The sequence below is a fragment of the Battus philenor genome, unplaced genomic scaffold (assembly GCF_028537555.1).
Source record: "Battus philenor isolate CCGP_79_NKW_IND1 unplaced genomic scaffold, ilBatPhil1.0.hap1 SCAF_8, whole genome shotgun sequence".
NCBI lineage: Eukaryota > Metazoa > Arthropoda > Insecta > Lepidoptera > Papilionidae > Battus > Battus philenor.
In genome coordinates, this window is record NW_027181748.1 from 9,676,784 (window position 1) to 9,699,762 (window position 22,979).

Genomic DNA, 22,979 nt, shown 5'->3' on the forward strand with positions numbered 1-22,979 from the left:
CAAACTCGACAATAACAATCGGGCGGGACTCGCGTGCGACAAGGACGCGGCATGCATGTGCACAAGATTCACTCTATATGAGATAAATGAATAGCACAGATAGTGTAAATATTTTTCTAATATTTACAAGGAATTTCAGCTATGAATATTATAAAGGGAAACGGAAAGTAATGCCATTACTGTCGATTTATTTTACAGAAAAGCGATGACTTTTACCTCTCCGTTATTGAAAATTTGTATACTAGATGTCAAATGGTTGTTGATAAAAAAAGTGAATATACTTTTAATTAGAAATAAAAACTTGTTAAAAATGTAGTCATGTAAATTTAACTTAAGAACATTACGCGACATTACTTAAACGACATTACTTTCCGGTACCCCTAATATACGTCAGACTCGTTTTGGTGACATATACATTATATAAAACACGTGCACAATTCTTATTGATTGATGAACCGCAATCATGAAACATTCAGGTACAGTTTCAATGTTCAGTGTATTATCAGTTTATAGACGTCTACTTTCTGTAAGTAGTATTTACGTAAGCAATTGATAATTATCATTCTTCTAGAACTATTGGATGTTTTTACTCTACATATAACTAAAGTAAAATTGCATTTAGTTACGCAATTCTAGTTTTTTTATGAATATTTCCATTTATTCTGGTATTTATCATATTTACGATATAAAATATTTAAATAGAGATATATGTAAATAAAGGATTTTACAAAAATGTAAATTACAATATTACGAAATAGAAGTTATTAATAATATTTTATAAAAAAGTTTTTCAAGATTATAAACAGCCTACGTATATTAATATTTTAAGAATTTTATATGGCATTAAGGAAAACTTAAATATTATACCGCGATTTCACATTTATTACAAAACATAAGTAATTAATTATGAGACAGCAATGTTGTCAAATTAATCTATCGGTTTCGTTAGTTTCGTTAGATTATACAGAAAAATACATATGACTTCAATTAAGTCGCATTGTTACGTTCTGTTAAACAAGATAATTAATTAAAGCATTGAAATAAATACATGTAGACATGTGCAAAGGTGAAATTTAAATAAAAGATACAGCATATAACTTGTTAACTCGATTGTACTGAACTGTTTTACCTACCGAGAATTTAGTTTTAATTTTAAACTTAAGTACTTCAAAATTTATAATATGTAGTTTATTACCTTAGGTCGATGACGTGGACGTATCGGTATTTATATAAATTATTGTCTGCAAAGAACAAATCGTAAAACCGCAGTAAAAATTTTGTTGAATTTATCTTACCCACCAAGTATTGTCAATTCAAGTATAACTGTTATTTGAGTTAGACATCACATGGTGGCGGTTTACAGGCACCAGTTTTAAGATGTAATATAACATTAAATTCCTTTTACAATAAACTATCACTTAACCTTTAGTATTATAAAAATCTTGCATCTCTAAAATAAACTTGTTTTTACAAGCATTTATCTAACATTTAAACATACAAAAAGAACAGTTTTCTTATTACTAATTACTTGATTTTATTTAATTAACATACGATAAATAAAACCCACAATAAATATATTAGAAAACTCTGCGATCAAAGGCAACAAGCAGAGGTCAACAATACATAAACAAAACACAAACAAGACAGTCACCTTCAAATGTGGAACCAATGCCCATTTCAAGATAATTTCATTGTAAGTACATTACACATATTTAGACAACCTCAATTATTTAGATAAATAGAATTGTAATATCAGAAGACGATTTAATAAATGGATTTAGCAAATTCAATAGCTGAAGGTAAAAGGTGTTGACAACGGCACTGATCACTAATGACGGAAGGCAAAACAAATAATATCATTATCCGGGTAGGTACTGCGACGACATTCATTCATGTCCATTGTGACCGTTTGTTTTGTTCAATGCCGCCGGTTGTACCTATTTTCAAGTGTTTTCAACGTTATTTTCCGTTTATATTGGATTATAATTCCTGTTTTATCGTGTTTAATGATTAATATCATTAAAATTTAACAGTTCTGGCATTTATTAAAGCGTACATTATATAACCTTAACATGTCGTATTTTAATTAGTACTCTAATAATAATGTTATGTCTTCGGTTCTATACCGAAACGATAAGATTCAATTCATAATCTTCATTTTTAAAACGTTTTCTCTTCTTAACAAGATCACTAAAACAGTAAGCTTCTCATTGGTATATTTTAGAGGTGATAGCTATTACTGAAAAATGAAGCGTGGTAACTACTATGCATAAGTTACGTAATCTATAAAACAACTGTACTAAAACGCACATAAATGTACGTAAGCCTGCAATCAATACTGTTTCCGGGTCTGGATTATACATCCGTTCCGGTATATGATACACACAATAGTTAGCAACATGTTTATTTGAAGTGACCAGTCGCACCTTCTATATTTTTTTTTACTTTTCATTGTACCATTAACAGGATCTTACATACGATTACAGAAAGTTTAAGTCTAACTTAACCGATAGGTTCAGGATCAAAAAATTCCAGACTGCATAGAAATTCCGTTTTTCGGTGCCAATAAAAAGAATCATTTCTTATTATGGTCACAGGGTGTTGCCTTTTACTTTTTAATTTTTGTTCTGTCGGCTTGAATCTATGTGATCTATAGTAATCTAATGTATATTTCGAAATGTAACACTTCCAATATATACAAAACGAATCTTCGCTGTGTACATAATTCTTCGTTTAATTGTTGGCGGCAAAACCGAAGATGAAAGACGGCTGTAACAAATGTTGCCAAAACCTGTGCGGAGAGATCTATAAGGATTTGTATACGGATATCTGTTTTTTCGATGCTCATAATACTATTTGCCTATTAGTATTGACAACACAACTTTACACAAAAGGAAAAGACAGTGCTGTAGCTGTAGAGCCACTTTTTTACAGAAACTGAGCTTGAAGGGTTTTTCTAAAGAACCTCGGCCTTTACATTTTTTATTTTACGATATTGAGACGCCGGTAGCTTAGCTTGGCCCTTAGCTTAGCCGGAAGCTTGCCCAAAGTACACGGGCGCCCAGTCACTTTATGCAGCCCCCGAGAGAGGAATTAGCTCTCACCCGAAAGCTTTTGAATTACGATTTTTAGGTGCCCAAGACGGCCGAATCTCGGTTTCAACAACAACATCCGCTCGAAAAGCGTTTACCCTGAAAAACTGGCGAAAATATGTTTGGTACACTGTGAGTGTAGAAAAGTGCTTCCTTGCCAGCGAGTTTAACCTCCATGTGTCAATATGGAAAATGGTTTGTTACAAATGAAAGAGGCGTAGCAAGGCTTTTGGCTATGACTCACTCGTGACCATTTTTCTGCGTTATATCGCAAACTAATTAAAAGTTATCGCAGCAAATTTTCACTTTGATAATGCCTATTTCAAACATCCACATTTCTTACTATTCAAGATAATATAAATATTAAAATGATTGATAAAACTCTATTTAATTAACCTGTATTTATCATATACGTCAATACTTATGGCCACGACGCAGTACGCATCCTGGTCGCACGCATTGTCTAATTTAGTTCTTGCATTTATTTCCAAATGACCACTTAATGTTGTTTATACAGCGAATGTCATCGCAGACGGTGTGACGTATGCAGATGTTTGTCGAGAACTGCGCCTACAGATAACAAAACAATAGAGTTCTATTCATAGAAATGTATTCTAATTACTAATAATATCAACCGCGATAACGTTCGCAACATTTATTTTTCATTGAACTCTTCGTAATTGCGGTCATTAGCGTTCTTGCGGGTCACTTTGTTATATAGTCAAGTATCATATAACAAATACTGTATAGCTTGTTACAGTTTGCTCCGTTTTATTTCTTGTAAAATTAAGCCATTTTAAAGCATCTTTTGCTCAAAAGGTACGATAATTATTATTTTCTAAATCTCTAATGACGAGGTATTAATAGTTTAGTCAAAAGTACATTACGAGACATAGTAAAGGTAAACTGAATATTACTAGTATAACTTACATTAAAGATAAATAAAAGTCATAACCCGTAGAAAAACAAAACAATGCATTTTTCGTGAAAATATTCCGTTCCTTTCATAAATTTGTTTTACTTTCAATATTATAGGCCAACACGACAATTTGATAACGAGTTTTCATATTATGGTTTTTCAAATAGTAAGTATTCAACCCCAATAAATGACTTGGTTTCCAAAGTAGATTTTTTAATTGTGAGAGATGTAATGATTTTAATAGTTTGATTTTTATGAAACGAACATGTTTTAATCATAACATATGTTTTTCCTTTATATTCGATTTAAACCAAATATAGCTAGAGGTAAATATTATGAACGCTTTGTATGAGGATGTTCGTACAACGCTAATCAAGTGTTACAGAAAGCTATATAGCAATAATATCTTGTCTAATTAACTTATCTAACTAATTGTACGCAGCAATAAAATTATTACAAAATGTTATAGTTCCATAAATTTACAAAATCATTAAAAAATAACAGCAGCTATATACTTGATGAAATCTATTTAAATAAAGAACGCGCCAGCAATGGTCAAAAAGTAAGTGAACTGTGGAAATATTTTTACTTTTCGGCCTGCCCATTCCGCGTTTCTCTAATCATATTACTTAGAGAAATGCCAACTATAATTGTTTTCATCGGTAGACTCTAAACCGCAGGGCAGATAGCAAATAAGCAGTGTCGTACATCTAAGCAGGAAGGATGCGCTTTAGTCAACGGGGTTTTAGTGAGGTAAGAATAGGGTTAAGTTTCCTGAACTAATTCGAATATCTTAATAGTGTTATTCTTCTGACAAAAGCCATTAAGACTCATGACTTTTAAAGGACTATTAATATCTTAGACTATAGAAAATCAAGACTGAAACGAGAAGTCTACTTTACAGGCCAGTAAGTAGTACTAAGGTTGCATCAGTTGGTCAGACCAAATCTTCACTCTACGCTCCACGAAGCCAATGATATCCTACTTAGTAGTGCAGATTACTACATGTCCAGAAGATCGCAACTCCCAGCAATGTGGATAATGTTGCGAAGGATTGAAAAAATGTATTTTCTGTTAAGCCCTTATTAAAAATACATTTTATCTAAAATAGTACTACCGTTTACATTTGAAAAGCTGCAAATAGCATTTAAATCAAGAACTGTCGAAACATTGTTTATTTTAATGAAAAAAACAATTTTAAAAAAAGTCGCCAGTAAAGCCAAAGAAATGTATTCAGAAAATGTAAACAGAACTTGAAACGTAAACGATTAAATAAGAAAGATTATTATTTTATCTTTTATTTTAAAAAGATTATTATTTGCTTAAAGACATTTCCTTGATAATTATGTTTTTATTCTTTTATTTCCTCATCCTAACATTAACTTTTTTACTTTTAATAATACAGTTTTCTCCTCCATAATTTTGCAACACAATTTTAGCATATTTTATAGTAAAAGAAACCAGTTTTATAAAACACACATCTTATATACACACCTGCTATATGAATAATAACTATGCCTACAAATTACTCTTTTATACTATTATAGTGCAAGGATCAAGATATGACAAGTAACAGACTGCATCGCTGTTAATGTAATATCAGAGCAACTTGCCAAAAAAACAACTTAATAAAAGGTCAAACGAGGCAATGAGGATATCGTAATCGACGCTTATTTTTAGATTCAATGTAGACATTTTTAAACCGAGTTGCAAATACGATCGGCTTGCCCGCATCCGTTAATTTTATTAACACAAAACTAATAACTTTTTATTCCCAAATTTTAGCCTTGTAAAAATTCACAAGACATTTTAGTTGTAATTTTATTACTTATATTTATTACTTATTATTTGGTTGTAGCCATTGGCATTTATAGGTTCACCGGATTTATGAAGAGAACACATTGAAGGCCTAGACCTTTTAGTAAGTATAGTTTTACCGAAACCGCTGTACCACATTTTAGGTATCCGCGTGGCGAGACGAGGAGAGAATCAGTCACCGCGTCAGCGCACGCCTTGGCGATGCTCATATTCCTTTTCACAGCCTCCACCTCGCCGCCCTTTCCTTAGGCCAGGAACAACTCTAAGCTTTATTTTTTTTTTGTTAGCTCTACCACGAACCGTTGCATTTCTTAGATTAATGAGAGGCCGCCCAACTTTTTAATCTCTCAGGCGAACAATCAATGGAGTGATTAGTCACAAGCGCACCTGAAACAAAAACTATGTTGGTATTATTACATACAATCTATTGCTCACATAATATCATAAGTTTATCAGCGTAATGTTTTTACGTCAATGATAACAATTTTGGTTTATAAAATCCAAAATCCTTCTAGACATCCAATAGCACGTCGTGTTAATTTAGTCTCTTTAACTCAGTAATTTCACTAGCCGCAATAAATTCCGAACCGGAATACTGCAATGTTTGCGCAGCCTTCAAGCAATAGTGACGATTGAAATAAACGCAATCGTGGTCTTGACGGAATCATCTTCTCGCCAACCGCGAACGTTATTGTAAATGTCTGCTAATAAATAATATTTATTTAAACAAGCACTGTGGAATTACCATCCAAAGTAATTATGAATTAAAAAGGAAACCATTATCAATTTCATGGTATCTTTTCATAAATATAAATAAAAAGTATTAGAATTTACGTTTGTTTTATAAAACATTCTTATTTCTCTATTTTGTTAAATTTAATTTCCTCATTTTGTAATAAATGATTGTGTTTAAAAAAACAAGGTGCTTTATATCTCGGTTGAGCCACTATGTTAAGTTACGAGTTATTTAAAATACTTTTTTACTAAACGTTTTGATTTTACTGTGTTTTGCTACTTCAATCTGTATTTTTTTAATTATAAATTAGACATACTAATCGCACAAATAAAAAAAAACCTGATTAAGGTAGGAATAAAGATCACTTACTCGTCATATCACGTCGAATGCAGTCTAACTCCATTTTGTAGTTTTGCAACAGAAAGCGCTCTCAGCAAGGCGTATGTGCCTGAATCGAATGAGGTTAACTCGCCTACATTCCTACCTTCCGGAATTTCACTCATGTTGACACATGTACTGATTTTATGTTTAATGATCTTCATATTAACGATCATTAATCCCGCAACTGATGTCCCCAATATTAAGAACTTGCTGTCCCCCGATTAGTTTGGCCCGTGCTGCTTCTCTTGGATTTAATTACATAAAACTATTTCTCGGTAATTTTTTACAAAGCAAAAAATCATTCTGGCCAAGTTTTAGTTTGAAGTGAAAAAATGAAAGCTTCCTCGACCCGTTTGCGTTTGGAATTTCCTAAAATTTATTTCTAGACTGACCTCAACTCTGATGAAATTTTAAACCTCCTGATTTTTTTCCTATTTAATATAGTTTAATGCGTATGATCTCGTAATAAAGTAAAATCCCCAATAATTCTCACTAGAGCCAATTGTTACGGACAACCATAATATGTGTGTGTATGTGATTCAGAAGAAAGACAAATAACCGGCAGTTATATTGGAGAAGATGGTTTACAATATAATAAATGCGCAATATACCAAAAAAGTCCAATAAATATTAACATTTTTTTTTAAACAAAACATGACTAAGTTTACTCGATAGTATAAACGTTTATTTGGTAACTTATTAGTTACTGATATTGCGTCTACGATATTTATAACTGTTTGTTGCCACAGACTTTTTAATTTACATGATCGATTTTGACAGCCTTTTTTTATTATGAATAATACTTTGCAGCATTTGATTTTAGAAGTTGGTATTTAGGACAAACACGGAGTAAAGATACAATATCTAATAACAAATTAAACCACATCCTATGAACGTCACCACATATTCTTTACAGAATTGTACATGGATGTATGAGTTTCTCATATCGATGAATTTAAAAGTTACTACGTCTTCTTTAGGAGCCTTCGAAGCCATTTGAAATAATCTGTTTTCACTTAAACTTATCATCCTCTCGGGCAATAGCTGAGCATTTAACTTCCTTTAGTACGTCCGACTCGGAACTAACTACCCTACTGGCTGCGATCGGTTACCGGAACTGAGCACACATTTAAAAAAAAAAACAAAGCAAAAATTTTCAAAATAAAGTTCAGCTTTGAATCGAAGTGATTAATGTAAAGAAAATCGTATATTTATATATATATATATATATATATATATATATATATAACACACATACACAAAAAATATATTACAAAAAGATTTAGCACAAATATAAAATTATAGAATTTTAAACTTTATAATCTTGTAAAATATCTAAACGATACGATATTAATGTCTATTTTTAGCTAAAACAAAAAAGTAAAGTGTATTTTTAATAACGATTATACAAAAACATGTCTTTAAAATTGTTTTAAGATTGTAAGATTTTATGAAGCACTGGTCATGAATGATATAAACATGAAGACAGACGTATACTGGTTGTACTTGCCCCGATATGGCGGGCAGGTGGAATTTTATGACGAGGTAAACATAACTCGTGTGCGATCTGTCAATAGTGAATGTAATTATAACAGCATTTGTCAAAGATTGGCCAAATTTTAAATTTATTATGATTATTTAAACACTTGCATAAAATCAGTATTTATATATACTTGCAACAACGTACTAACTTATGTATACTTGCTTACACAAGTGCTTTCGACCTTTAAAAAAATGACCGTGAGTAAAAATTTTTAACATTTTTTTATCACATACGTTCCGCAGAACGAAAAGTCGTCAAACAGACAATCGAGAATTATTATGCAAAGGTATATTTAAACTAATTCGTATAACCAAGTTATTGTTTATTAAAAACCGATACTTAAATTTCGAAGTTTTTTAACAGCAACACATATAGTACATGTATGAGTTAAATTTCATAATTTTTAATTAATTACTTTACTTCTTTCACACTGAAATTTAAAATTTAGTTTCACTAGTATGTTGTCTAGCGTAAAAACAATTAATATCTCCATAATCAACAACGATGAATTTTTAATGATAAAGATAATTCGAAAGATATAATTAGAATAAAAGAAAGTATATTAACATAAAAATTATTTACATGTAAACAAATAAAACTCATAGCTTAAAAATCCTTATGAGGCATATATTACAAAATATATTTTTTTAGATATATAGTACATTAGTTTAAATTTTTGATGGTGTCGATGTTGCTCGATTCTGAGACAAAGAATTGCCAATTATTCCACCTGCCCCCGCCGCACCTGGACCGGCTGCTCTTTTCATTTATTTCAACCTCGCTGATATTTTTATTGTTCGCATTCGTGAACACTGCTCAACATGCATAGCGCTTATTTATTAATAACGTTAAAATTATCCAAGGGATCTGAAAATATTCAGCAAAAATAACGTCAAATACTATTCATTTTATATTATATTCAAATGTTATTCATTTGATATATATTATCTATCGTATTTATTGTATATTTATCTTTTCCGTCTTTAGCAATTAGGTAAATAAATTCATAGCAATAATATTGTTACAATCGTATCAAATCTCTTTTCTTACAGTTAAGAATCTATAGAAAATTAAAAAGAGATTTGATTCGGATAATATACTTCAGGTAGTCTTAATTAATAAATTATACCATCACCATCATTCATAATTTCATAATCATTACTTGAAATAGGCTTCCCCCTGAAACTTTCAGCAGTACCGGTTGCGATCCAGCGTCTTCCGACGACCTTGACAAGGGCATATGTCCTTCTACCCTATAGATAGTCCACCTAATAAATTGCGCTTATTTATTTCATACATTTAATTAATTAGCTATTTAAAACATTTTTTTTTCATTTAAAGTTTGAATACTAACCAAAAATGGCCATCAAGAATTCGCTCCAGAAACTAAACGAGATTATAAAAATAATTTTGCATTTATAATCTTTAAGTCGTGTAAAGGAAGTCAGAGGAGTGCGCTGGACTGCAAAGTTAATACACTAACTGCAATTCTGTATGCTACTTATTCAACTATAATTAATTAAAAACTTCCACCGAATCTGTTTCCTATGAAATAGCTCCACATTGATTTTTTTTAAATAATAGTTTTAATATAGAATTGTTTTGTTATATTATTTGATTTATGTAATAAATATTAAAAAGTAGATGGTTTTTAATGTCTGATTATTAATAATTTTGTTAATAAAAGTCTATCACCGTGGAAACTGAAAGATTTCACAAACGAACATATGCAAGGTTACGAACATATGCGAAAAAAGTAATCTTTAATTACAAAATTTAGGATATCTAATTCTATCAATTAATTGTTTTATGGTGAAGATTTTAATGCTTATTTACAAAGCACAAAATTAATGAATTTTTTCCAATTTTGATCATTTATCAACATCAAACATACAAAACAATATGCTCACACGTGCAATTTTTTTTTAATTTTAAAACACGAATTTATTTACAATACCGTTATCATAAGAAGTTATTAGATAACAACGTAATTAGTATTTGAATTTAAACACAGACATGAAGTCAGCCACATCGTCTTTAGTTGCTGTTTGATTAAATGAAAATGAAGATTCCTTTTCATTTAATCAAACAGCATTTTCAATTGTTGATGTAATCATTGTAAAATATTTTGACCTTCATATATGAATAACTTTATATTACATTGAAAACATAAATAACATCCTTTTGTTTTAAAGGCTAAAGTTAAAGTTTATCTACACCGTGCGTTACATGAAAATATAAAAAAAAAATTCGAGGCGAGAAGACGCGGACATGATGCGTTGACACGGGTCGTTAACCCCGTCGATATTTCTTGTAATTCGCAGCGGAATCCGTGCTCTTTTCCCTTTTTAATTGCAAGTCCTCCAGCTACCCAATAACAAGGTGATACGAATATAGAGAAATATGTTCAGTCAAGGCCTCCATGAAATGTTAATAACAAAACTATTCACGGTAAAAAATGTTAAATATAAAACTTTAGAAATCTGTAGTAAACCTAGATAAATACTCTCATTTAGTTTTCTGTATATTCACAAAAGCTTCAGTTATCATGTAGTATCTTGTAGAAAAATAAGCAAATAACTCAATAATATTATTAAACAAAGTATTTTAAATTTTAATATCGACATTTTTTAAAAAATAATGTGTATAGTTTTCATTATATGTTTCCTACTATCTTGACTGTAAAGCTGTAGATAATGTTATAATAATCAACATAATTATCAATTTAGCCGTAGGACATTCACTGCTTTTTTTTTGCTTTTTCTCTTATGGTGTTAGTGCTGTTAGCCTTAAGGCTTTTACAGTTTCGTCGGCACTGAGATCACGGAGCGGAAGGGTCCGTGAAATAGAAATATTCACTGCTGGATATAAGCCTCGCCTATATACTTTCAATAGGACTAATTGGAAGCAGCCCATATCCAATGTTTTCCGATGACCTTACTAAGATTATCTGTCAACTTTGTTGATAGACTTCCCTCGCTGGCTTTGGCGCTTTGTGATCTCCAATCCAGGACTTTAAGGCCCAGCAACCAACTGTTCTGTGCACTATGTAACTTGCCCACCGTAATTTCCATGTTCTAATCTGCTGGACTGAGTCGGTTATTTTTTGTTCATCTCCTCATATCTCATTCTATCTTGCAGAGAAATCATATATAGGCCATAGTTCTTTGTGCGACTGAGATATTTCCAACGAGGCCGAGGTGAGAGACCATAATTTCGTGCTGTAAGTCATTACTAGTATCAAATATAGGTTGTGAACCTTCATCATAAGGCGCTAAGAGATATTGACGTAAAGATATGTCGTTGTTTCCCTAACGCCTGCTAACGAAAATTCTTTGGTCAATATAAAAATTATATATGTCCATGTCCAGGGTCAAAACTGGTGGCGTACTCTTAACTTCTAATGATATAAAAAACAGGTTAATTCTAGAATGAAATACGCTATGAACTTAAAATTAATTAGACATCATCAACATTTCTACCAAAAGGCATCTAGATTCTAATTAGATGTTATTACAATTATATCTCGCGCACTAAATATGTTTCTAATATATATACATTATAGCAGTCAGTAAGAAAAGAGCTCCCTGTTATCATGAATTGTCACCAATTACTCCAACAAAGTTTAGTGAATATTGATTGTAAATAATAGTTATTACTAAAAAGGATACAGTGTTATAGGCAAATTTCAGCTCTAACGTGTATGGTTTTTAGAAACACTGGCAGCGACCCAAGACGTTAGATAAATAGAACAGGGAAGGTAGATTAATTATGCTAACGTACGACTTTATTTAGCATTTACGGATTTAACCGCATATCACTACGTAGATAATCCATCAACTTGTTTTTTGCTACCATTAATGTTTGTGCGTATGGCTTTTAACGTAGTAAACATGACGAAATAACACAGAATTGTTTCCGCCTAAAAACCTGCTAAACTTAAGAACAATGATCGAGTGTGACATTTCAATGTTGTTATATTAATGATAAAAATCAGAAATCGACACCGTATATAACTATTAAACACGAGTACATCCGTTTCCTTACTTGTCCGGCCGTGTATTATTTAACTAGACGCTTAAACTCACACTAAGGAAGTGTGTAGAAAAAGTATTTAAAAATACATGCACGAGGTGCGACCCTAACTTACGAGCACTCGATGATGTTTAGTCGATTATAATTAGCCTCGCTCCGACTGGCCTCACGCGGCTCAAGTTGAAAACGACGGTAAGTCACAACAAATAAACACTGTTTTTAAATAATAACGACTAACTATTGCATTAAAATTATAATAATTTTTTTTTGTTACCAACACATTACTAAACCAGTAAACATGTAATTTCACACCACGCAAAGCGAATTACGTTATGCCTTTGTAGATCAATCGTGGATAAGATGACATCTAATAGTAATATATCCAAAACGAGAACTAATGTAGATTTTTGATAAAACGCTCTACAAACGAACGGATCTTTCTCGGCTCTTATGGCTTAAGTCACATGGCTAGTGCAACGGTTGCCACGCGCGGATGGCACAGACGCCACATTATAAGGCAGATGTGCGCAAACGCCGTCACCTCTTGACTAGATACACCTAGTCTATATTCATCCCTACTCATTATGTTTTTACTAATTTATTCCTCAATATTGGATATATTATATGTAAATTAATCTTAGAACAAGCCGAAAACCCCTAACTCTAGCAAAACAACTGCTAAAGTTACCTAGAGACATCATTATTCATTTCATTTTACTAAACTTAAAAATTTAAAAAAAAAATCATGTGGTGACTCAAGCAACCGCCTTCAACGCTTTCTTATCTTAAATCCTGAAACCATTAATAACAATAGACAAACATAATTTGCAGGTGAGACGAAAGAATGTTTTTGTATAACATAAAATAACAAGCTCCCTTTAAAAAACAATACATACAGATGGTACGCAAATAATTAAATCATAAAATACTATACTTCAGGTTTTTTAATTCAAAATAATAGCCCCGTCAGACATGGTTGTAAACACAATTGTGTGTCTTGGACAATGCTATATAAAAATATTAACTCTTACGCTCTACAGTTTGGTAAAAAAATCGATTTAGTACCTGCTTAGCTACCTGCGGTGTCTGCTCAAAAATGACCTATGATTAGTCTTCCAAATTTGACTTTAGTAAGTACACAGGTATAGAAGTATCTCGGTATTACGCAGACATCAAATTTTTCGTAGTACACGCTCGAAAATCCATTATACTTTTAAAAACGGAACCACTCGCACTGAGTCAGTCGCGTGTAATAAGGAATCGGTACTATATTTAGTACATTAGTACTATGAATAGAAGCGCCTACGATACGTGGCCGTGTAAATCAACGCCCGACTAATGTATTACAAACTCCGACGCACGAGCGTCTACGGCTCGAACCAAAACATTTCATTTTAAGTTTTTTTTTTCCTTCTATGACTTCTTTATTATTAGAAAAAAAATCACATTGTGTATCAACCCATTTACCTGACCTTGAAATACCCAGAATAATATATAATAAGGGTACCCATTCAGTAGATAATGAATCATTTGTGTCCTGTTAGGTACAATTTGAGCAGGTAGCAGAACAGCAATCACTCAGCGAACATTAATATTTCTCAACATTTTAGTCATTTAATAATATTTTAACCGGTGGCGAAAATCTTCAAATGAAAATATAAACAACGTTAAATTATATGTAACAAAATTTTTATAATAGCATGTATTTCATTTGACTATTCGACACACTGTATATAAACTTAAAGTCACATACTTTGATATTTATATATAGACGATCATAAAGTTTCCCAATCAAAATAATAGTTTAACGACAAAATTTAAAGAAGTTTACATATGTAAATATTAAAAACCTCTGAGACCATTTAACTAAGATTCGTGGTTTTTAAACAGCAACCTTTTATAGTTATACTATATATTTTTATGATAAAGCTAGACGAAATTTATTTTTTTAAATAACAATAATACTGTTTTAAAATCGGGTTAATTGCTTTGATAAGAATTTACACAAATTAACAAATTACTAGCACTGTTCCGTCTAAATTGGTTCAACCGTTTTCGATGTTTAATAAGAACTTTTGTTTGAAACCTAAGGTTTAAAAAACATTTGGAAAAAACAACAGTAAAACATTAATATCAATTATTAGTTACATGATTTTTTTACAGTTTTGTCAAAAATAGTTAGGAATAAGGACAACGTAAGCTTTATATAATTAAAAAATAATAATAATGACAAAACGTCTAGTCTAAAAGGTATTTGAGAGGTTCACAGCAGTAAAGGGCAGAAGCGATGTGTCGACACATGGCCGGCCCACCGCAATGCGGCAATGTTGCTTCTATGTACATACATATTACGAGCCACTCTCCACTCGCTAATATTGCCGCTTTATTTATAAATTCGACGCACACTGGAAATATTTGAAGCGGCCGAACACCGAGACAACCTGATGATACGGCTAGGTTATTATTAAAAACGCAATGTAATTGTTTCGAATTATACGTTTTCGTTGCGCGCTGCATATCCGGTACGTAAAATACTTAGCATTACTTTTATCGTCGTTTAGAAAAAAATCACGTTTTATCTTTTTAGTTTGTAGTGTAATATAACACAAAAAAATGCAATAATTTAGACCGAATTAAATAAAAAAATACATATATTTCTTTCTTTATTTTTTTGATGTTATTATTAAATACTCATATTTGTAAAGATCGCATTTTGAAGCAGGCTCTGTAAAGAGGTCTAATAATAAATCATACGTTTACCTCGTGTACAATCGGTTAACGTTTAGTGGTGGCGTCTTTTGGCCGAAGCGTTCCCAACCGATTGAGGTGCTCGACGGATGCGTGCGATTATAATTAGGATTGTATTTCTGATTCCGACGAAGCTCAGTATGGCGGGCACCGCTGAATTCCATCTGAGTCATTGTGCCCGTTCCGTAGCCTTTATTTTAGTAAAACACTTAACCCTTTCGCGCGCATCATTGTTCCTCTTTACCTTCGCTGATGGAAGTAACAACTATTTAACTTTCATTGCCTAATAATTAAAATCAACATTATAACTCCCAATCCTTTTGGATTCATAACTAGAGTATTGAGTTAAAAACAAAACGAACATTAAACCATGGATAATAGTTTTGTTTTAGACCTGGCCTAACCGTCGTTGAAGAATCAGTTATGTTTACATACATTTGTCTAATTTTCTCAAGCGCGAAGTATGGAAATCATGAACAGTTTATAAAGTTGCCGTCTACTGTCTAACTACCATTAAATACATAGTATACGTATGTTATTAAATATCTTAATAACAATAAAATACAATGTAAAATTCATACAATGTTTAAAATAATTTACGCGTCAAAGTCAACCAGGTAATAACTAGATGTAAATTATTCTTTAAAAAAAAACAGTTTTTATTAATACCAGTGAAATACTCTCTAGATATGACAGTGAAGGTAACTTGAATTCGCTGTCGGTATGATTGACCGTAAGTTTTTGTGTACATTGAATTTTTTAAATAATAAATTATTTTGTATTCGACTATCTCATTTGCTTTATGTACAACCAAGGCATTTTCAAAGTGGAAAACTTTTGGTATTTTTATAAAATAAAAGTATTTCCGCAACATGCAAATCACATTTATAATTTTTATTTTGCTTGAAGATTACCTGCAATACAATAACCAGACAAAACTTTGATAAGTATTTGACTTTAAGTGTAATTATATTTTTTAAAGATAATTATTGCACAATATATTCTATGAGGTTCTTTTTAATACAATGCAATTTAATAGGAACAATTTTATTTTACTCGGAAGAACTTTGACATGGACGAGGAACGTAATAAATTCCATACAATCGTAATATATTTCGTAATAAATTTCATACATTCACGATGCATTTTCATCGTAAAAATAAACTAGGATTAAAAATCCTATACAGGAGTGATGTCCTAAACGAAAACCGTAAACAATTGTGTCCTTGACTTTTTAAAAATAGCTGAACACTTTAAATTTTAGTAAAACTAGACAATTAAGCTATTTATTACAATAAATGTTAAATATAGGCTCAAGGTCACTCAAAGAGAGATGTAGAGTGCTATGCTGGCAGTTTCGCTACGAGATCAAATCAGTAATAAGGAAATTCTCCATCGACGAAGCTTGAAGAATGGCTCGTGTGTAGTGGCAGTAGAGTAGCGAGCACGAGCCTTTAGAGTAGGCCCCTTTCTTGGAAGATCTTTGACATGCTAGAAGTCGCTGGATACGGGCAGCACAAGATTGGTCAACGTGGGAAGCCCGTGCCTTGCAGCAGACGTTTATCGACTTATATGATGGTGATGATAATGTTAAACATTGTTACTTAGTGTTTTAAACAAGTTTACGGCACGAATAACAAAAATTTACTGTGTTCAGTGTCTTATATTCAACGCAGCGCTACCAAATCCTTTGAAAAACCTAAACACGTCTGTTACATTTTCTTGGACGAATGCTGTTTACCCGTTAGTATTTACGGTTTTACAAGACTTGGGGTGGAAGAGCGGTAAACACATCTTTACGGTAACTAATATGATGGATTTCTCAGGAACCTCCGTTCTCTGTTACATTATTTATATCACCATAATCAGAGTCAAGCTCTTAAACAGATGCTCTATAGTGTCTACGTGCAAGAGTTTCTAAGTAACTTATACTCTCACTAGAAATACTTTTAACACTCCCATTCGAGAAGGAACCGGAAGGCGGACTGTCGCTTCGATCGGATGCTACGTACAGTAGCACTATAAAACAGTTAAAAAAATTGATGTATGTCTAATTAGTCAGCTCTGAAGTTACATTAATGGTACATACGGTGCCAAATAAAAAGAATGCTTGATATACTATTTAGCGATAGAAAGACGTGATTCCCGTTCATGTGCCTTACAGCAAAAGACTAGATAAACTCTTCGGAAATCGTATTACATATACATTTAATTACCCAAAATATCTAGTCTACGGTATACCTTTCCTACCTATGTTATTATTAACATCAAATTAAGACTAGAGTTTAAAAAAAATACCAGGTGCCGCATGCGCTAACACATCTGTATCACTTACCTGCGTAAACACGGCTATTGCGAAAAAAAAATACAAATAATTCGCCGTAACGATACAGTGATGGAAACGAGGCGGTTGCCACGCGCGGACGGCGACATATTTTCCGAGCGAAGCGCGAAACAGGTTTTTGCAAAAGGGAGGTGCATAACTGGCGATGCCGACATGCGCTTGCCACACTGCATTATGTGCCACTTATAACCGCTCTAATATCATTAAACTCTATTCAAATCTTAAGCGTTTATACACTTTCATAAAAAAGATGTAGTACATAACCAAATTATTAAAAATGATGTACGATCCGGACATTTATTTAAATACTTAACATCAATTTTAGTACTGTTTAAAAAAAATAAGAGAAAATAATGCAAGCCGCTTCCAAACGAATTTCCTTTATATCTTAATCTATATTCAAATCTATGGGTAATTACTATGTCCAACATTAGACTTCCTACGAGTAAAATTATATAATAGATGAGGTGTTTGGTCATAGTTGCAAAAGCTTCAAAGGATTTAGAGCATTAAAATTTTTTAAAGCTTTTACAACTAGTTTCAATCAACTTGTATAAAGTATAACATGTTACACTCGCTAAAACGACCATTCTTGATTATTAAACACGGTGTTGTCAAGAGGCTTAACTACCTTGACAAGAATGATATCTTGGTACCCTTGTGCCGAAGTTTTGATACATTTTTTACAAAAATATGGTTCATTTACTCCCTCACAGCTAACATACCACCGACCCATCACTAAAGTTCACAATTGTAAAATTTTCTTATCCGAAACAAATTTTTTCTGTGATCTCCCTTTGCGTACCGCTTAAAGAGCTGTTTCGATTTGTCCACCCTTGTTTTAAAATTATCAGTTAAGAAATAACCAGTGCATCTCTCATAAGCTCCATGTCCCAAGTCATTTTATAGAATAAACGACATAGTTCTAGGTGCTATCTTCATCTCGCGAGATAAAATCTTTTGCTTTCGGATAAGATTTCTTCGAATTCTTTTCCGTAATGCTTTGATTGCCGTTTTCGTACGAACACTACGTGGACGGTTGGTCTTTTTCTGTCACAAACAAAGGAGGTTCCATTCTAGCTGTCAATAGCTCGGTACACAAACATTTGACTAATACCAAGCGTAAGTAGGATGTTAAAAATTATATTTGGCACCATACCTACTTTATGTAATGCAATTACAGCAAATCGGTGCTCTATTTCATCCCACTCTATGTCAGTATCACAAAATGTTTACAATGTAAGTACAATATAAGCACAAAAATAAATCATATAAAAATGACAGATTCCAAATTCAAAAGTAATATTTTGTTCATTTTTAATCATTAATTCTAAAAAATGATGAATGTTGTATATTTAAAAAATGCCAATTATAAAGTATGATAATAAAATGCACATGATAAATCATAAATATGGAAACAGGCGATTATTTCTATTATTAACTACCTAACATGTTAAGTGTTATTATATACACCCTAGATAATTAACGGTAAAAACTTTAAAAACAAGTCATTAAGGATCATTAACTAATAATAACAATGATTAAGTATGTAATGCTCAAAAAGGATCATTTTTAACTGCAAGCAATTAGAATATTCCAGATTTTTATGACTCCCGCGCAACAGAACTCGCATGCATTGCAAAACCACGGCGTTGACGATAATAGCCGGCTCGTAAAATAAACACGGTAACGGTGATTTATATCCGATGTCAACGAGGAAAAACTGACTTTTTAATTCTCCGTTTCCAACGCTTTGATGATGAGCTATTGTTGACTGACTGGAAACTAGACAGTCGACGCCAAAGCAAACTGGTAGCTTCCTGCTGCTCTTCCTGAAATAATTTTATAGTTTGTTTACAATATATGAACATATTTACCGTGAGGTGTTCAAAACTTATAAGTTTAGAACACGGATTAGAAACTAAGAGTCGTATGTACGAATCTATCACGTATTACTTGAAATAGTTAACAATTGAAATGTTGATACTGACCATTGTTTCAAACCAAAAGAGATTTTACTATAGAAGAGAGTGTCATAACCAAATATTACAATCTTATAATGAATATTAAACATTTAAAATTTACCGATAATAGTATACGGTCACCGAGAATTACCCTAAGTCATCATCATCATTTCAGCCGATAGATGCAAGATATAGGCCTATCCCAAAGATCGCCACAATGACTGATTTTGTGCTGATCATATCCAGGAACTTCCCGCGACGTTGGCTTTATCCTAGGTTCACCTAGTGGAGGCTGCGTCTACCAGCTCGTGGTTCACAGTAGTAATAAAAATATTTTATCAAATTAACTGTTTAGATTAATAGTTGATTACATCCATAGTTTCTAAGGTTATACAAAAAAAGGTGCGCCTAAATATCAATAACAAGATAGCTCTTCAGATACTGAATAAGGTAATCACTAACCAACACTTAATGTGAAGTCTCAGATGTGAGCAGTGGTAGCCGAGTGGTAAAGACTGAGACTTGCAATGATTGATGGTCGCGAGTTCGATTCCTGAGATACAACCTTATATAACTCACACTGTTCATTCATTATACATGACGGCCACTTATCACAAACAAAGTTCCAAAAGATAGACAGCACCGTCCTCTGTATACCATAATACCATATTTTATATCGCCAGCCCGCCTTATAACCGTTGCGATTATGGTATATCTCCCTATAGATGTTTTTAGGGTAGGCATATTCCTTGCAGTGTTGTTGTATGTTACAGTGGGCTTATATGAGGTGAAACGACGACCAATCTAGATAGTACTGAACACAGACCAGTTAATCGCCTCATAGTTTATTATTTAAATACATGCTCAAAAATTACTCCAACTCATTACTCTTCTTATATGCCTACCGATTACCCTTTGTTATGGACATTTCTCCTATTCGAAACAAGCCTTTACCTTGCTTGTTTCTGACACAAAGCACAAAAAAATGTTAATATACAAATATTATGAGTTTCTTCAAAAGATTATACTCTATCACTGTTAAAAAAATAATTATATTTATTCTGTACAAATAAAGGTAATAGACAAATTCGTGATAAAATCTACAGCGCAGACCTACTAAATTATTTACTAAAGCTAGCCGTAGCCCAATTTCTCGTTGGACTCGCCTGGGGAAGGAACATATTTTCACGGTAGCAGAAATCACTTCTGTATCTTGATACAGGTATCTGTTAAAGCAATCGCTATTACCCGAGGAGATTTGAATTTAAACATTTTCTTTACTATACATGACTGGTAGTAGTTTGTACAATCATTGTGTGTAGTACAAATCGGCTACTGTGATAGGAAAATAATTAAATAAGTTCAGTTTTGGGGAAAAATATACAAATTCTATCCAAATTGTACCAAGAGGTACGATAGAGACTTTTTGGAGGACATGATCATTTTTGTATAATATTATGACGTCACTTCAACTTGGCAATAAGCTGTCTGTTAATATCGTTCGTTTTCAGATCTACTCATTCTTAGTTCGATTTCGCAAAGAAATCCTGAACATAGCCATGTTGACAGCTCGTTAGGCGACAGTGAGCTTGCCAAAGAAGTCCAAAGCAAGAGACCACGTTTCAGTGCCGTAAATCATTACTGTAGGTTGTAAACCTTTATTTTAAGGCTAACGAGAAGGTTCGAACCGATTCGGTTGACTTTTTTGTAGGAGTCAGACTCAAAGTTCTGTAGTAGACACCGCGCGCCGACATGCGCAGTATAAGACGTCTACTCACAAGGTGGACAGGCGCCATTGATAGGATTGTCGGAAGACGCTGGATGCAGACCACTTCCAACAGGTTCTATAGGAAATGTAAGAAAAAGGCCTTTGTCCAGCACTCGACGCCATACGGCTTAAATGATGATAGTGATGATTATGATGTCATTTTATTTAACCATTAAAATTATTTCATTACTGCACAATTCGAATTTTTTAGTTTTTCAACTACGATTATTCTTTACTTAAGTAAAACTATCTAATTCTCTCGTTTAGGCTGTTTTAAATTGAATATTCTCTATATACTGCGTACGACGAGTAACTAGTACATGATTTATGTATGTAGAAGATTATGTAGAGAAATCATTTTTTAATAAAAATAAAGATATCGAAAGCCAAACCAGTGCAATGTTACTACATTCAACAACCACTTCGTTTCACAGAGTCTCTCTTGAGGTATTTACTTATCTTTGTTATATATTTTCTTTGTATTGTCTTTAATCACGCAATGTCTCTGTATACATGGAATAATATTATAACCAACCTGTAAGTAGAGACGGTAGTACGTGCTCTTAGAATATAACGCACTATCACGCACCATTCGTCATAAGTATTATCTGAAATGATAAGATTTTCAGCACTGCCGGAGAAAGGCGACCAAAACGTGTATTAATTATCACGGGTTTTTATATTTACACGTATTATTTTTTAAAGAGTCATTTAAACGAGGTAAAAATATTCTTCCTGTCTAATGAATAAATAAACATTTTTTGCATGTAGTTTCTAAATAAGTTGTATATGTAATAAGAGCATTGGGGAGGCCTTTGCTAAAAGCTTCACTGCGTGATTGAATTCTGATTCGTTTTTTTTTTTTTGAGAAGATGCGAGGAGAACCAGTCACCCCGACTTTGCTCGAAGAATAGCCCGTCTGAAGTGGCAGTGGGAGGGGCACATCGCTCGTGGGGACCGGAAAGATCACGTGTGGCCGCCACGAATCAATAGACGAAACGTAGGTGAGTCTAGATACGGGCAGCGCGTAAACGATCATAGTGACGATCTTTGGGGGTGGCCTTGTAGTGGTTTTCTTATTCAATATCGTCATCATGATATTGATTTAGAAAAAAAAGAATAAAATTCTCATGAACTTTGTTATCTGTCAATGATTATTTTGTTATGGATTTTTTTTGTTTTAAATCAAATACAATATACGGTGACATTGCCGACGCATCGGAACGCGGACAAGGTGCGATGGCGCGTGCGCCGCTTTCCCGACTTTCCAGCTGACAGACCAACACAAACCGAGTAACGAAATTTCGCCGCCCGCCATTATGAATAGATTAATGTAATATATAACAAAACTACTCTCCGATGTACTTACAATTTCTAATTTAAATTATGAATTCGTTTCTTAGTTTTAAATCTATAAATAAAGGTATGTTATTAAATGAAATATCTTATTGCAACATTCTAGAGTTTTTCGATAGTTTAGATCGAAATGTGTGTTACTTAGTTTGTTGACTTACTTACATGGTTGATATTACATTGAAAATTTAGTTGCCCTTTTTGAATGAAATTCATTCAAAAAGGGCAACTAAATTTTCTAAACTAGCACTTCTCAGCAGATTACCATTCCGAGCCGA